This window comes from Podarcis gaigeae (assembly GCF_964106915.1).
Source record: "Podarcis gaigeae genome assembly, chromosome: 18".
NCBI classification, from domain to species: Eukaryota; Metazoa; Chordata; class Lepidosauria; order Squamata; family Lacertidae; genus Podarcis; species Podarcis gaigeae.
This window is the reverse complement of record NC_139696.1, coordinates 11,325,737-11,343,384: the sequence shown is the minus strand read 5'-3', so window position 1 is coordinate 11,343,384 and position 17,648 is coordinate 11,325,737. Positions and strand designations below refer to the sequence as shown.

At 48.2% G+C, this 17,648-nt stretch overlaps 1 protein-coding gene and 1 long non-coding RNA gene across 19 annotated transcripts in view; one reads left to right on the top strand and one right to left on the bottom strand.

Annotated features, from left to right (window-relative positions):
• GATAD2A (GATA zinc finger domain containing 2A) overlaps positions 1–17,648 on the top strand; it is a 79,374-nt gene that overhangs the window by 11,776 nt on the left and 49,950 nt on the right. For 2 of the 18 annotated variants that reach the window (XM_083720435.1, XM_083720444.1), the window contains exon 1: positions 4,485–4,686. The exons of 8 other annotated variants lie outside the window; for them this stretch is intronic. The gene's annotated coding sequence lies outside the window, so the exon portion shown is untranslated. Of the gene's footprint in view, positions 1–4,389; positions 4,691–17,648 lie in introns of those variants that run through there. 8 more of the 18 variants (XM_083720428.1, XM_083720439.1, XR_014559718.1 and 5 more) reach the window with 7 other exon arrangements.
• Positions 1,217–4,198, bottom strand: LOC310835882. Its single transcript, XR_014559761.1, has 2 exons — positions 4,045–4,198; positions 1,217–2,108 (listed from the first exon to the last, which is right to left on the bottom strand). It is a non-coding gene; the product is annotated as an uncharacterized lncRNA (long non-coding RNA).

Sequence of the window (17,648 nt, the reverse complement as noted above, 5' to 3'; positions counted from 1 at the left end):
TAGTTAAACAAATGTGAAAATGTAGGCCTGTGATTTGTGACTTGGCGTTGTTGTCTCCATGCCTCACCGTTGTGAAATGGCATTAACATAGTTTATTAGGCCTGCTTCCAGAGGGACTGTCTTTGTTCCCATATTTGCAAGAGGATGTACTGTATGTTCTGCTTTCCATGCAAAAGGTCCCAGGTTTAATTCCAGGAATTTCCAGGTAGGACTCGGAGACACTTCTATCTTTTAAAAAAAACAAAACCATGGGGACTGGAATCTTACTACATCTTTGAAATTATCCATAGGTTATGTTGTTCTTAACACTGCATGCTATTAGTTGCAAACCTATTATTCAGACAGCAACAAGGTTAGGGAGATCACATGCACCACACCATTAGCTTCCATTGGGGATGCGGGGCAATAGTCAGGGATGATGACAGCTAGAGTCTAGTAATAATACTAATACTAATTTATTTGTACCCGACCCATCTGACTGGGTTGCCCCAGCCACTCTCGGTCACTTCCAACAGAATGTAAAAGTACAATGAAACATCAGATATTTTAAACTTCCCCATACAGGACTGCCTTCAGATGTCTCTGGAAAGTCGTGTAGTTGTTTATCTCCTTGAAATTGGGCGGGAGGGCATTCCACAGGGCAGGTGCCACTCCCAGAAAGGCCCTCTGCCCGGTTCCCTGTAGCTTCACATTTTGCAAAGAGGGAACCACCAGAAGGCCCTTGGAGCTGGACCTCAGTGTCCAGGCTGAATGATGGGGGTGGAGACGCTCCTTCAGATATACAGGGCCAAGGCTGTTTAGGGCTTTAAAGGTCAACACCAACACTTTGAATTGTGCTTGGAAACATACTGGGAGCCAGTGCAGAACAAGGGAAGCATTTGCCAAACAGGTCACTCTGTGGCAGCCCCTAAGCTGTGGAACCCCCTCTCTACAGAGGTGAGCATGGCAGCTTAAATTGTATGGAATCAGAACTGTAGAGTTGGAAGGGACCCTGAGGGTCATCTAATCCAAACCCCTGCAATGCAAGAATCTCAGCTAAAAGCCATTCAACCTCTGCTTAAAAACCTCCAAGGAAGGAAAGTACTTTACTGTATGCTGAAAAAACACCTTTTTAACCCTCACCTTTGACACCCTAATTTGTTCCTCTGAATTTCAGTTCCTGGGAATCACAAGTGAGGAGAGATACTGTTGCACCTGTGTCCTGCTTGTGTTTTCCCCCCCTCAAAAGCGGCATCTGGTTGGTCACTTTGAGAACAGGATCATATGCTAGATGGCCTATTGCCCTGAGCAGCAGGGCTCTTCTTGTGTTGCTATATTTTAGGACCCAACCTATCCTTCCTGATTGTAAATTCTTTAAACAGTTTCAATATTGTCTTTATACATTGCTGTAACCTGCCCCAGCATCTTATGGAGAAAAGTAGTAGCGAGTGCTAGCCCTACTCACAACAGACATGCTACAATTAAAAGGCCAAAGTGAGTCATGACCATCAATTGCAGCAGGTCTACTCTAAGCAGGACTGGTATTGGGCTTTATTTCTTGGCCACTCTGACCTTAAACTTTGCACGTGGTCACCTGTTTACTGTACACTATCTCCAAACTCCCTCTTAAAATGCCAGCTTCTTCTGTAGCAGATTCCTGTTTCAACTTCTGCCCTCCTGTTGAGAATTTTTGGTTTAAGAAAGCTGGCCATGTTTCCCTGGCAAAATATAAGAAAATGAAAAAGGTCTTCCTCTATTCCATTTGTTTAGGTGAAGAAGGGGGGGAAAAGACAGTAGATAGCCATTTTCCCTTCGGACCCACCCTGCTCCTACAAACTCACCAGGGAGTATAATTAATGCAGCACAGCTGATGCCCTCCATTCTTCAAACACTGTGTTACCTTAAAGGCACACCCCAGAACGTGACACCTAAAAGACCTTGGAATGCTGACAGCCATCATGGCCAGCCTCAGCCTCATGACCAGCCAGACCACACCTTTTCACCTGCTTTGCATTCCAGGTTTTATTGTGTTCACCGAAGGGTAGTTGGTGTAAGGGCTGGGCGTGTTGCTGCTGCGCTTGCCTCTGGTGTAGGCTTGAAATCTCATCCTCAAACATGGGGTGGGGGAGCTGTGGGGGAGCTGTAGTGGGCACAAGAGATTGGATGGAAGTTATTAATACCGTATTTACTCAAATCTAATCTCATTTGAGGGACGCGGGTGGTGCTGTGGGTAAAAGCCTCAGCACCTAGGGCTTGCTGATCGAAAGGTCGGCAGTTCGAATCCCTGCGGCGGGGTGCGCTCCCGTTGCTCGGTCCCAGCGCCTGCCAACCTAGCAGTTCGAAAGCACCCTCGGGTGCAAGTAGATAAATAGGGACCGCTTACCAGCGGGAAGGTAAACGGCGTTTCCGTGTGCAGCTCTGGCTCGCCAGAGCAGCGATGTCACGCTGGCCACGTGACCCGGAAGTGTCTTCGGACAGCGCTGGCCCCTGGCCTCTTGAGTGAGATGGGCGCACAACCCCAGAGTCTGGCAAGACTGGCCCGTACGGGCAGGGGTTACCTTTACCTTTACTTTTTAATCTCATTTGGCCAAATTACGCTGCGAAAATTCAGGTGCGCATTAGATTCGATGGCACATTTGCATTTGCCAGCAAATACCTTTTTTGGTTTCAAGGGTCTGAAAATTGAGGTGTGCATTAGATCCAAGGGCACATTAGACTTGAATAAATATGGTAACCTTAAAGAGACTTAAAAGTTGCTGATGGAAGAAGCCAAAGAGCTGCAGCCCACAAGAGACTGGAGTAGGGTCCACCACTGTCCAAGCCTTGCACCCAAAGTTATACTCACAAGTAGACCCACTGAGTAGCACCTTCTATACAGGGCAGACCCACTGAGATGAATGGACCTGTGTTGGTTATGTCCATCAACTTCAACAGTTCTAATTCCTGGGTAGAATTAGCATTAGATACAGCCCACTCAAATGAAAGTACATGGCTAGATTGGGCCCATTCATTTCAGTGGCTCTACTGTTGAGTAGAACAATGCTTTTCATGCAGCCAATTCCTGGAGTCTCTCCTTCTAAATAGAAGATGAGGTGGGGTGCTTCTGTCTGCGACCCCTGGAAGCCACTGCCAGTAGAGCAGTAGATGGAGGTGGCTGGTGTGTGTGCCCCCCACCCCAGTGGCTTGAACCTGGGACCTCCTGCATACAAAGCAGGTGCCCAACTGCTCCCCCAAAACAAATTAAAATTACAGTCCTCCAGCTCTGAATCAAGTGCTGGTTTTAACGGGGAACACAAAGGAAACCTGCCTTATGATGGCTGTGGCTGATTGAAGTTTGGAGCCCAGCAGGGATTGGAGGCCTCAAGGGGTTTGGCCATAGGTGCTTCTTTATAGCTCTCCTTTTAACCCAGATTGTGAATGCCCCAATTTCGCGGAAACTTGTCCCGAGCAATTGTGGTGGAGTGGGTGGGAGAACCATAGAACTGCATAGTTGCGAGGGGCTTCAAGGGTCGTCTAGCCCAACTCCTTGCCATGCAAGAATCTTATCCCCGAAGTGGTGCTCGAACCCACGACCCGGAGAGCCAGACTCTACCGACTGAGCTGCCCTGTCCCTCGCATTAGGAGGCCCCAACCAAAATGCCAGAAAGGCGAGAGCAGGCTTTCAACTCCGCAGCGTCAGCGGAGAGCTCCGGAGCACCTGGAAGCTTGCTGACAGTTTAGTCGGCCGGCCCCGATAAAGGGATTACCGTTCCGGCCGCGGCCGCCCTTATTCCCGAGTAAACGCAGCAAGCAAACTCGTGTCGTCAGCACCCCTGGGCCTCGCAAAGCGCCAGGCAGCTGCGAGTCCCGGACAGCCGTCCTGCTCCTTCCTCTCCCTCTCCAGGTCCAACAACAAGCGCTCTCTGGCACCGAGGCCCTAAGCGAGGCTGGCCGGCTTCTCCGCTTCCTCCTCCCCCCCCCAGCATGCAAAGCCCCATCGGATGTAGCAGTTAGCCGCCACCTCCTCTTCCCTCCCCGGAGTGGGACACGCAGAAAGAAGCCCCCTGCCTCTATATCGGCACATACCCAGACTTGGTTTGCCGCGGTCCAGCCTCTCCACGTGGCCCCCAAGAGAAAGAGGAACACCAAAAAAGTGGGGGACCACCCCCGTCGCATCCTTAGCCATCCTCCCTTCCTTCTCTGCCCCGATCTCCAAGCCGATCCTTCGCTGCGCTCTCTTTCTACGCCTATCTCCTGCCCGAGTCTCCTCGTTGCGCGCGCGCGCGCTCTTCCAGCCGTTCCATTTTGCGCAAAGTTTTCCGAGCAGAGTTGGCGAGGGCGGGCGGAGAAAAAGGAAGGAGATGGCAGAGGCGGAGTTTGCCTGCTGCCATCTAATTAAGAGCTTGGCCGGGGGAGGGAAGAGAGGAAGAGGAAGATCGGAGGAGGATTCAAGAGCCAAGTGGGCCGGCGGCGGGCGGTGCGCGCATGCTCGTGCCCAGCGACTCCATGTGTAAAGAGCGCATTTGGCCAACGGAGGGGGGCGAGAGCGCAGCAGGATAGGGAGAGAGGAGGGATCTCGCCGGCCGGTTCGAAAGAGGAGGCTGCTGCTCTTCTTCCTCGCTCCCCCCCCCCACCCCCGGTGAAGGGGGTGGACAGAAAAGGGAGGCTTTTTGAAAAAGAAGCGGACCTACCCGACCTTTCGATTTGGGGGATCGTGGAAGCGGCTTTGTAAGTGCGTCTCTCTAAAAGTTGGGGGTTTTCCCCCTTGGGGGTGGGGGGGGGAGGAGGAGCGAGGCGGTGGGAGGGGGATTCCTGCGGCCTCTAGCGGAGTGGGGTTGGGGTTGGGGCCGAAAGCCTCCTTATCTCCCCGGCCTGGCTGGCTTGGGAGTTTGCTGCGCCTCCCGGCCCCTTCGCCCGGCAGGGTGGGGGAGGCGAGAGATTGCGCTTACTCGACTTCCTGGCAAAGCGTCTTCCGAACCTTCGACGGGGCAGGCGCGAAGCAGCTGGAGAAGAACTTTTTCTTTTTCCAAAAGGTTTCGTCTTCATAAAAACTCGCCAGGAAGTGGGTTTTCCTTCTTTCTTTGGCGTGCTTCACCGAGGATGGAAGTGGGGGGGGGGGGGACAGAGAGAGAGAGACAGGAAGCTGGAACTTAGGTTTTGGAGGAGGCTTCCTCTTGACAATATACACTTTTATTTCCACGAGAAGTAGTTTCCAAACTCCTCCGCTCTCTAGCAGCCAAACTCGCCGGGTTCTGTAGCGTTATCTGATAAAAACACCCACCGCGGCCTTTTGGGTGGGAAGGAGGAAAAAAGCTTGTTTCAAAAAGTTAGAGCCCTGTTTTGTCCTCCTTCCCCGGCCTTGCTTCTTCACTTCCTCTTCCTCCTCCTGCCACCGTCCCGCACTCCCTCCTTTCCCTCCCAGTTTGGGAAGAAGAGAGAGAGACTGGAGTTGAGTGGGGGCGGGGAGGCAGAGGGCGGCCGGAGCCCTTAAATACAAAGCATGGTTCAGAAAATAACTCCCCTCTGCCCCCCCCCCAAAAAACACACAGTTGTTTTCTTGCGTGTGGGGAGGGAGAGCACTTCTGGGGGGAGCTTAGGAGACAGGTCAGTGGGGTTTCTGGGGCGTCTGAAATGGCTTCCTGACTTTGAATGAGCAGGCCACTGGCTTTATTGGGCGTGGGGGGGGGGGCAGAGAGGGAGAGGTAAAAAAAAAATTCGGAGGGGAGGGGAGCTTGAGGACATAATTGCGTCTTCTCTTAGCACCTAAACCTGGCAGGTCGCCAGACAGGATTCTGTTCCAGAATAAAAGTCCCTCCTCAGTCCTCCTGTTAGGATGAAGATGATGATGATGATGGTGGTGATGATGTGCTGGAGGGGTGGGACCTAAGCGTCCCCCTGTAGCCCGATTCGCCTGGCAGAGACCTTTTCTCACTCTTGCTTGCCCCCTCCCCCACCATAAATCTTGCCCCACCTCTTCCTGGAGTTTTGCATTTATTTATTTATTTGATTTTCCACTGAGCTCTGTCTCTGTGACGGTTTCCTTTCCCACTCCATGGACTGGCCACTGTTGCTTCAGGCTCTCTGGTTAACCAGCTCTTCTTTTGCTCCAGATGGCTGCTCTCACTCTCTGTGTATAGGGGAGTAGTTCCTCTTCTCTTCTTTCCCGCACCCCCTCCAATCACCTTCAAATCCTTCTCAAAATATCATTCCTAATGGGCATCTCTTTAAGCTACAGAGAGGGAGGGAGGGGAATGGGGGGGAGCTGTGGCTCCTCTCCAGGTGTTATCGATGCCAGAAGGCCCAGATGTTGCCCCTCTTCAGTCTGCAGAGCCCCCACTGGTGTATATAAACAGGGAGCCGCTTTCCATCAGAGAAGACTCTGGTTGTTTTGGGACTATAACTCCCATCATCCCTAGCTAGCAAGACCAGTGGTCAGGGATGATGAGAATTGTAGTCAAAAACATCCCAAGTTGGGGAAACACTTCTCTAGCCGAATCCACCCTAATCTGTGAGTCATGCAGAATTCCAGGGGTTCCGAGTGCTTCACCAGGGTCTGCGCTTGGCCTTTGGGAATGAGGCACAGCGGAGACGCGGGTGTCTCTAGGATATATGGCTTATTTACACAGATATACCGCCCGAGCCTATAGTGGAGAGGTTCACAGCATTAACACCCCAAAAGCGTCTTGTTTCTCCCATAGCTGCGGCCTTGGATTCAAGCAGAAAGCTCAACATTGTGCTCTGCCTTTTCCATCCTGCAACCTTTTCCCATATCACAGCCAATTGTGAAACTCTGCTTCAAAACTCTGCTTTTTCTTCAAAACTAATTCTGAGTTGAAGGAGGGGGCCCCCCTCTTTTGCCTTCCTAATGGCTAATTACCTTCCTTTTGTCCACCACCCCAGGCAATTTCCTAGTCAGGAAATATATTTTAACATTTACCTTGATTAAATTCTAACTCCTGCTGGACACAGGAATTTAAGGTGTCTTGCACCCACAAACATAACATTTTCCAGTGATAGCCAACATGCTGCCCTCCAGCTGTCTTTGAACTCGCAGCAACCACAGAATTGTAGAGTTGGAAGGGTCCCCAGGGTCATCTAGTCCAACCCCCTGCAAGGAAGAAATTATGGGCAATGGTCAGGGAAGATGTTGGTGTTGGGTGTTTTGGTCCAGAGGCCACATGTGTTGTTCCCATCTCCGGAGCAGTCAGAGGGATATTCATCTCCCTTAACACTAGTGGTCAGGGTAATGGGAGCTGGAGTCCAGACACTTCTGAAGGGGCCCTATAGATGTTCCCCATCCCTGCTCCTAGGAATCAGCATTCCCTACTCATGCAAGAGATGGAAGAATGCCCCTATTTAAAAGAGGCATTCTCTCCAGGAGACTAGGGGATGCCTCTTAAATCAAATGGGAAATCTGTCACCCTCCTGATGTTGGGCTCCAGTGTTAGAAACTCAGATATATAAGCTAAGTGCCAAAAGGCTCCTTAAACCATTTGCCAAAACTTTGTCTACTTGCCGTTGTGGTTCAAGATTGCTCTCGTGTCTTATTTTTCCAGTGATGGGACTGCCTGATTGATTCTCAGTCAAACATCTGGCTAGTTCAGATGACAACCTTGAGCTAGGTTGAGAACTTAAAGAAGAAAAGTCACTTGATCCAGGGATTATCTGCCTATCTATTGGCCTGTTCCTACTTCTTTTTCTTAATGGTAACAGGAACCATTCATAACCTAGGAATATTCTTCCCAACTGTGAGCAGGGCAGTGGGGTAAGAGAAAACAAGCAACAATTCACTAAACCACTGTTTCCTGCTCAGGCTGCACAGAAAAAGCACTTTGGTTCCTGAAATACATTCTGATTGTACAGATAAAATAGATAGAATTCTACAGGATGTGGTATTAGCAAGTGAAAACAGTCCAAATCCATTGATGCCCACGCATGCACCTCCAGGTGGTGGAGATATCAGGTGCCATTGTGGCGTCCAGGCATCTTCACTTGGTTGCAAGTGACCAATAATCAGGTGCAAAAGTGCATCTGGCTAATTTCGAACACTGCCTGAGAACGTCATGCTGGCAGCTACCTCTGTGCTACATTGCAGAGTTATTATACACAGAGGACAGAGACTGATGCCGTAGAGTGATATTCAGCTCCATTTTACTCAGAGTAGACCCACTGAAATTAACAAACCTGTCTTGGTCGTATTCATACATTTCAGCGGGTGTACTTGCTGTGAAACTTAGTTGAATGCTGCCCTTGTGGTCTTGCTTGGAGTGTGTGACTGACCGCTGTTGGGAACAGGACACTGGGTTACATGGAATTTTGGTTTGATCCAGCAATTCTTCTTGCCCATGGATAATCTTCCTTTTAAGTCTCATGGCATGCAAGCTAGCAGCATGTCTTTGAAGACTAGATCACTGGGGTGATGCCACTGGGTAGGGTTTTGGACTCCCTGACATTGCTAAGTGAATTTCTCTGCTGACTGTCCTCTCTCAGAAGGCAGTAGATGGAAGCTTTGGGCCTGATCCTGCAGGGCTTCTTCCCTCTACTTCAGTTTATCTTCTTATTTATTTATTTAAGAGCAGTCTTATTCGGAAATAAGTCCTGTTCATGCTGATTGAACTGAAGACCCCCACCCCTTTTCAGAGCTTGCAGGGCCTGGGATTGTGGCTTTACAGATTCTGGGGTTAAAAGCTATCATGCATGCAAATGCTCATGGTTTTTACTTTCGCTTCTGAGCTCTGTACTTCCCCTTGCTCTTAAAAAAAAACCTGTGAAGGTGTAGGGGTGTGTGTGTGTGTAAGTGTAACTCTGAATGGGGGAGTGAGGTTTAACAGGTGGTCAAGGCAGGGTAAGACCCAAATATTGCTAAAATGGGTAAAAAGGTAAAAGGGACCCCTGACCATTAGGTCCAGTTGTGGCCGACTCTGGGGTTGCAGCACTCATCTCGCTTTATTGGCCGAGGGAGCCGGCGTACAGCTTCCGGGTCATGTGGCCAGCAGGACTAAGCCGCTTCTGGCAAACCAGAGCAGCGCACGGAAACACCGTTTACCTTCCCACCGGAGTGGTACCTATTTATCTACTTGCACTTTGATGTGCTTTTGAGCTGCTAGGTTGGCAGGAGCAGGGACCGAGCAACGGGAGCTCACCCCGTCGCGGGGATTCGAACCACTGACCTTCTGATCGGCAAGTCCTAGGCTCTGTGGTTTAACCCGCAGCGCCACCCGTGCTAAAATGGGTAGCTCTCCCATAATTCAGTAGAAGAGGAAGGTGGCTTGAGCACAAGGGGGAAAGACAGAGGGAGAGGTCTGCAGCAGTTGCAAAGCAATAATTTCCAGGGGGGTAACCTTGTTGTCTCCAGAAATAACAGGTTTTAAAACAGACAGGGGTGGTAAAAGTTGGCCTCTCACACAGGATTTGTTGTAAGGCTAGCTGTTCACTGGGGGCGAGAGTTAGTGTGGTGTAGGGCTAGGCGACATCATGGTATACTGCTATATCACGGTGTCTAAAATAAGGATGGAGCTGAGTAGAGCCATTGGCTGGCTTCATAGTCTTTCCCGCATCATGATTTTTGCTTAGCGCGCGCACGCATGCGCGCGCGCACACACACACGCACACATGATTTGTGATATATTGCCAGGTAAACAATAATGAAACCAATATGACAATATCGACTTCAAACTGGTTTTGGATGATATACAGTGGTACCTTGGGATACAGACGCTTTAGGTTACAGACTCCGCTAACCCTGAAATAGTACCTCGGGTTAAGAACTTTGCTTCAGGATGAGAACAGAAATCGCATGGCGGCAGCGGGAGGCCCCACTAGCTAAAGTGGTGCCTCATTTCAGGTTAAGAACAGACCTCCGGAACGAATTAAGTTCTTAACCAGAGGTACCACTGTATCAATATATCACCCAGCCCTGGTGTGGTGTGGTGGTTAGAGGGTCAGACTTGGACCTGAGAGACCAGGGTTCGAATGCCCACTCAGCTGTGAAGCTCACTGGACCATTCCCTGCCTCCAGGTAACCTACTTTGCAGGGTTGTTGTGGGGGTTAATTGAGGGGGGGGGAAGAATCATGTGTGCCACCTTGAGGTCTTAGGAGAAAAAGGTGGGGTAGAAATGCAATTAAAAACCAATAAGTAAATACCACTGTGGGGAAAGAGCCATAGCTCAGAAGTGGAGAACCTGCTTTGCAAGCAAAAGGTTCCAGCTTTTATCCCCAATGACGTCTCCAGGTAGGGTCTCTGAAAGCCTGGAGGGCAGCTGCCAGTCCGGGAAGGCCACACTGCTCCAGATGGACCCAATGAGAGCTGCCCCTGTGCGTTCATAACTCTTGCAGGTTTCCCCAGAGTTTGCAGCTGGTTAGGAGCCAGGATGTCAGGGTTGGTAGGCTGGAGACCCAGGATGCCTTGAGTTCTCCCTCGTGTTCCTAACAGACCCCCAGAATTCTGCCTGTTCCTCGCCTCTCCTTTTCCTGGGTCAGTGGGAGCATAAATTCCGCCTTATTACAATCACCTGGCTGCACGGTGAAGATCCCACACTACTTTTTTAAAAAATTCCTGCTGCGAAGGCATCTTGGCGTCTGGCTGCTGCGTGAATGGGCATGGGGGGGAGGGGAGGGAGAATGTTGCGTAGTCGTGTCCCAGCATTGCATCAGCATCGCTGTGTACTTGGCAAACATCCCAACCCTTGGCTGTTTTTCAACATCTGGATCCTTAAGACGTCTCCCGGGAGTTTGAGTTGGGGGGGTGCACAAGAAGGGTGGGTGCTGCAGGGAAGGACGCATCTGCCCCGTGGGGGGGGGGGGCATTTGGTGTTGTGCGCCCTCTTGCTCCCACCCCCTGATGCACATAGTTAACACATGGACACACACAGCCTCCATGGAATCCTTGAGCATTTGTTCATTCATTCCTGGTAATATTTGGACAATGTTCCACTGATGTCTTGGAGCAACTTGCAAACTAAAGCGTCGGAGATAAATTCATGGAGGAACCGTGTTAGAAACTCTGATATAAAAGCTAATTGCCAAATGACACCTTAAGCTTTGGTTGTGGTCTAGATGCTCCCCCCGCCTAAAATTTATTACTATTATTAATTTCATTTCTATACCGCTTTATATTTTAAAGAAAAAAATCTCAAAGTGATTTACAACACATTAAAGCATGAAATGAAACAATCCATAATAAAAGAAGTTCAAGCTTCCAGCAATATATTTCAGATCCTTCTCCAAGAGACATTTTGCTTTCCTCAAATTTATTCAGTGACTTCATTTAGAGCAAGCATGTCCAAAGTCCGTTTTGGGATCCCAATCCGGCCCGCCAGCCAGTTTAATCTGGCCCCTGTGGCAGTTAATTTCCTGGGTTAAAATCCTAAAAAAACAACCCTCAACAACCTCAATCCTAAAAAAAGGTCAACAACTTTGGTTGACCCATTGGTCAGCCTCCATGGGCCTTCACTTCACCAAATCCGGCCCTCTTTGAAAATTTTTTGGACACCACTGATTTATAGAGCTGCCTCATAGCAGAAGGACTCTAGGTTGGCAGGGTGGGGCAGTGGCTAGAGCGTCATACTAGGGAGAATTGAGAAATCAAGGCATCCTAGGCCTCAAGCGTACATCGTACTAGGACCTGGCAGATCAGGGTTCAAATCCCCACTTGGTCATGAAGCTCACTGCGTGACATTGGAGCCAGTCACAGCTTCTTAACCTCCCTCGCAGGGTCGTCATACGGAGTGTGACTCATGCACCACTTGAAGGAAAAGGTGGGGTATAAAGGCAGTAAATGAGCTGTTCTGCCGACCTGCTTAAGAAAGGTGGAAGGGCCGGCCAAATGGAGATTTCAGTCGCCCAGAGATCTCCGCAGGGTTGCAATTGGACCCGTGCCGGTTGCAAAATGAGCCTGGTTCCTGGGGAATTTTGAACACTGTGGAGGAGGGAGGGGCGCTTTCAAGGGCTACTGGGCACGATAGCTGTGCTCTGCCCACCTGTACAGTTGTGAAAACTAGCAAGTGGGGAGCTCAGGCTATGCTTGCAGGCTTTGTAAAAGTGGTGTCTGGTTTGCCATCATGAGAACAGGATGCTGGACTGACTGAATAATAATAATAATAATAATAATAATAATAATAATAATAATAATGTTTTATTTATACCCCGCCCTCCCCAGACAAGACCGGGCTCAGGGCAGCTAACACCAGGTATAAAAACAATCGATTAAAATACAACTTAAAAACAAGATTAAGTACAGAGCTGCACAGAGCTGCTCAGATCAGACCAGTGTTTCCTAAACTTGGGTACCCAGCAATTTTTTGGACTACCACTCCCATCATCCCTAGCTAGCAGGGCCAGTGGTCAAAGATGATGGGAACTGTAGTCCAGAAAACAGCTGGAGACCCAAGTTTGGGAAATACTAATTTAGATCTGGGGCAATAAAGCCTCTCATAACCAGTTGTTGGGAACAAGTGGGGAGACCTGCTTTTGTTTTCAGCTCTTTCTTGCCAGCTTCCCTTTGGGACATCAGGTTAGCCATTGTGAGGACAGAATGCTGGACTAGACGGGATCCCTTCGGCCTGACTCAGAAGCTAGACTCTCTTTATCCTTCTTACAAAATGCATTTTTTAAAAAATGATGCAGAGGAACAAATTGCAGTTTTAAAAATTGCATATATTCCTTTTTCTTTACCTCTGTAGCAACTTGGTGTGCATAGCAGTTTACAAAATGAAATAAGCAAAGGCAAACTCCTGTACTGTTTGCAGTCTTGAGTTCTCCTTGAGGAAGGAGATGGGGAGGACAAGGCAGGCAGGCAAACACTGCTGCAGGGGGATAGGAGCAAGTGGCAGGTTCAATATTCAGGGTTCCTTGACGGTGGGACAGCCTTTGGCTACGCCATGCAGGCTTGGCATTTAGCATTGGCATGGTTCAGCATCAACCATGCACCCACACCCCAGGAAAAGCCCCACTGGCAATGGCTTCCTAAACCTGTTCCTCTTTCTCACCATTGCAATATTATTATTATTATTATTATTATTATTATTATTATTCACATTTGCCTGTCGCTTTGCCCCAAAGGGGCTTTGCAACAAGATAAAATACAAAATGGGTAAAAATAAAGGAGAAGCCAATTTTTGAAAAGACAGAAGAAAGCAACACATAAGAAGCAAAAATTTCCTAAATAATATATCTTTATTGAAGATAATAAGGATTTAAAAAGCAAGGTGTTGATCTGCCACTCATTAGTGGCAGCCAGACTAACAGTAGCACTCTTCTGGGATAATATATCCAGGCTTACACTTTTGGAGTAAAAGGAAGTTGGAGCATCACACTAGCAATAAAAGCTAACGAGTAAAAATAAAAAGGGCAAGAGGGGCAGATCTGTCTGATCAGCTAGGGTTTATGATGCATGTTAACAGAACACGTAAATCACGCTGCCTCTGCCATATGCTGATCTTTGGAACCTACTGAGTATTGACAGACCACAGTGCCTCTAAACAGTCATAATAGTTCTTTGTAGTTCATATGTGTTTTGTGTGCACATGCACGCATGCTCTGAATAAAAAACATTCAAAAAAAAAAAAACAACCCTTGCCCCAGAATGGCTGAAAATGCTTATCTGACCATATAGCAAAGTAAGGAAAACCTCAACCTAGTAAGAACTCAAGAGACCTGGTGGGTCAGCTCAATGGCCCATCTGTCTAGTTCAGCATCCTTTTCTTACAGTGACCACCTAGATGCCTGTTGGAAACACACAGGAGCGCAGAGACGGGAGCATAGCCTCCCTCATGTCTAGCAGCCACAGATAGCCTTTACCTCCATTAATTTGTCCGATCTCCCTTTTAAAGCCACCCATAAGATGCACACCATTGTAGAGTATTATTGTTATTAATATTAGTATTATTGTTTATGTGTCATGGATGATTTAGTTGATATTCCTGCATTGTAGGGGGTTGGACTGGATGACCCTTGGGGTCCCTTCCAACTCTATGATTCTATCTCAGGTGTCAAGATAGCATGCTCTCAAAAAGGCCAAGGGGAGTCTTAGTTTGGAGCCTAAAAGCTGACTGTGATGGCACCAGGCAGGCTTCCAGAGGGGAGAGTTCCTCAAAGGCTTTAAACCTTGGGTCTCTGGTTGTCTTTGGGCTACAATTCCCATCATCCCTGACCACGGGTCCTGCTAGCTAGGGATGATGGGAGGAGTTGCAGTCCAAAACCAGCTGGAGACCCAAGTTTGGGAAACTCTGCTCTAAACAGAAGGCAGTTTTAAAATCCAGCATGAAGCACTGACAGAGCTTAAGAGCTAAAATACAGCTTTCACGCCTTGTTTTCTCATCTGGTGCTGAAAATATAGTATCCATGACGCCTCTCTTGCAGATTAGTTCCAAGAGCATGGTCCCATTACTGACAAGGCCCTGCCGCTCACCCTCTTCCACTCGACTTCAGGTGGTTGGAGTGCAGAGCCTCTGAGGCTGCTCTTTCTAACCCAACAGGTTCTTCAGGGAGCAGGGAGTTGGTTCAAGAAGCCTTGAACCCCGGAAGCCGCCTTTCTGCTGAGTCAGACCACTGCTCCATCCAGCGCTGTCAAGACCAATTGGCAGCATCTGTCCAGGGATTTAGGCAACAGACATTCCCAGCGCCACTTAGTGCTCAGCTATAGATGCTGGTCCTCATGGTCCTAGTTTTAAATAGGAACCTAGAACCTAGAAAGCTGCTTTTGACTGAGACAGACCGCTGGTCTATCTAGCTCAGAATAATAATAACAATAATTTTATTATTTATACCCCGCCCATCTGAGGATAGAATTGGGAGGAGGCGGCTCATGCATACCTTGAGCTCCTGTGAGAAAAGGTAGAATACATAGATGTAATCATAATTGTTCAGATACACATGAAAGCTCATAGTTGGTCTCTCAGGTGCTACTGGAAGGAATTTTTTTGTTTCGACTACGGCAGACCAACATGTCTAGCTACCTGTAATAATAATTATAACTGATAAATAAGGCATTTCCGAATGTTCTCTGCTTTTTATTTCAATCTTTTTGCAATTTTTGGAGGATGGGCATTTCTTAACTATGTCTACTCAGAAGTAGGTCCCATTGACTCTAATGCGGCTGACGCCCAGGTGCGTGGGGTTATGATTGCAGCCTTGGTCCACTCTGCCAGGGAGTCATGTGCTAATGTCATGGTGATGTCACTGCTTTGCGCAGCCAAATGGACTGTGTGATGTCACTGGGAGGAAAACTCAGGGATTCTTTTCAAGGTACCTGCTGAAACTACCTTGAGGGTGCTGTCCTCCCCCCTTTCGGTGTACAAATAATCACAGGAACGATGGCAGACTAACCCCCCTTTTTTTTCCTTTGCCAATGCTGAAAGTGTTAGCCAGCAAACAGCGAGCTTTGGTGCACTCCAACATGCCAAGAACTCAATCCTATAGACGTAATCGGATTATCAGAAGAGGCCCGCGGCTGGATCAGGCCCAAAGGGGCCCATCTAGTCCGGCATCCAGTCTTGACCGTGGCCAGCCATATCCCCCCAAAGGGAAGCCCGTAAGCAGCCTGAGAGCTCCGCAGTTACAGCTCCCAGCAACTGGTATTCAGTTTCCATTGACAGCCGTCTCCTCCTCCCCCATGAGTTCGTCTAATCCTCTTTTTCAAGCTGTCTGCAAGAACATCTGGATTTCCCCGTGGATCATGCTAAGGGGGGGGCATGCAGCCCATGATCCCGTTTTCACAGCAGCAGCCAGCCAGATGCCCCCAAAGGGGGATCCACAAGTGAGGTGAGCCATGCTGGCATTTGCGGATCTTGCCCATCCCCAGCAAAAGGCAGGAATCTTGAGCTACCTTTGGGCAGCTGAGCATCACAAAATCTGTGGGTGGGGAGAGAGGGGGGGGCTTGCATCTCATTTGCTAGCTGACTTTGGTCCCCTCTGTGCCAAAAAATCGAGGCAAATTGGCCAGCCAGCAGGAAACCTTTTTCTGGGCTAATTATGCTTTTTTTCTCTCTCTCTCCCCTCCCCCACCTGCAATCGCCAACCTCTCTCTTTGTGGCTAAATTAAGAACTTCACTTTCCTGTTAATGACACCTTTCAATGCCTCTCCCTCCAACTCTTCTTTCTTTCTTTCTTTCTTTCTTTCTTTCTTTCTTTCTTTCTTTCTTTCTTTCTTTTTCTCCCCGCTTTTTAAGGACCCTTCCCCCCCAAAAATATACAAGAGCTGCAAATGTACCAAGCTAAGGGCTGCAGCAAAACTTTGCAACAAACAAACAAAGCCTGCCTGTCTGCAATGTGTGTGTGTGTGTATATATATATATGAACATAATAATAATTATAGCGGGGGGGTGTCTATTGTACCACTTGAAATGGTGTCCGCCAAGCTAAGGTCCCCAAGGTGGTTGCTTAGCAACCACAGGAGTTCTCCGGCGACTCCCTCTTGAGAAATTTAGAAAGTCAAAAAAAAGGGCTGCTATTCCTCCAGAAGGGCCAGGCCTCGTGAAGCTGGCTGTGCTTCCTGCTACTAGCTCTGTTAATTCTCCTTTGCATTAAAACAATTGCAGAAGTGTCCAGTGTGGATGGAGGGGACCAGCACTTTCCTATCATAAAGGGGATTTGTTGGAGAAATGGTCAGACAGCAGATCTTGGTTTGCATTCTGTAGTGCAGGAAATGTTGCTTTTGTTGTTTGATTTTTTATTTATTTTTTTAAGCGCATTTGTCAGAATTACGATTGTCCCTAGTGATTAGGGCATTTCTTTTCTTCAGTGGGCAAGCTTACAAAAACACAGCCTCCCTGTCTTTCATCATATCACAAGAAAGATAGCTATTCCCTGTATAGGGGAGTAGTTTTAATGTTTTATTATGCTTTTATATTTGTTGGAAGTTGCCCAGAGTGACTGGGGAAGCCAAGTCAGATGGCAGGGTACTATAATTATTATAATAATATAATATAATATAATATAATATAATATAATATAATATAATATAATATAATATAATATAATATACAGTCATACCTCTTGTTATGCTTGCTTCAGGTTGAGTGTTTTCAGGTTGCATCCCGCAGCGACCCGGAAGTACCAGAAAGGGTTACTTCTGGGTTTCACCGCGTGCGCAGACGTGCAAAATGACATCATGCGCAAAAGCGGTGAATTGCGACCTGCGCAGATGCGGGTTGCGTTCTGCTCATGTTGCGAATGGGCCTCCGGATAATAATAATAATTAATATAATTAATATAACGAAACATAACATAATATGGCCTGCTCTTCAGCCAAAAAAAGCTTCCTCGAGTGGTTTACGTAAAACCAAGGCTTGCAATCTAAAATAAAAACAAAAACACGACATGCAAGGCAAAAGGGACAGGGAGGGCAGAGGAAAAAAGCAAACCCGGGCACTGATTCCCACACAGTGGTTTCTTAGAAAGGCCGGCTGGCATAGAAGCCGTCCGGTGTCAGGAGGTGCTGAATGGGGCTGGTCTTTCAGCAGTTGCTGATGGAAAGCGTCTCTCTTCTTATCTCCCCCTCAGAGGCAGCCTAATGGGATGCTGCTGCCTGGTGGGAAAGGAGCCTTGATGGAGCTGGTCTTTTTAATGTTGGCAGGACTCTCATTTCATCTGGGTCTGTCTCCTGCATGCGCCTGGCTTATATATCATGGAGAAAGTGTTATACTTTGAGGGAAAACGGAATGCAAATGATATACAGGTGGTATCTGACACC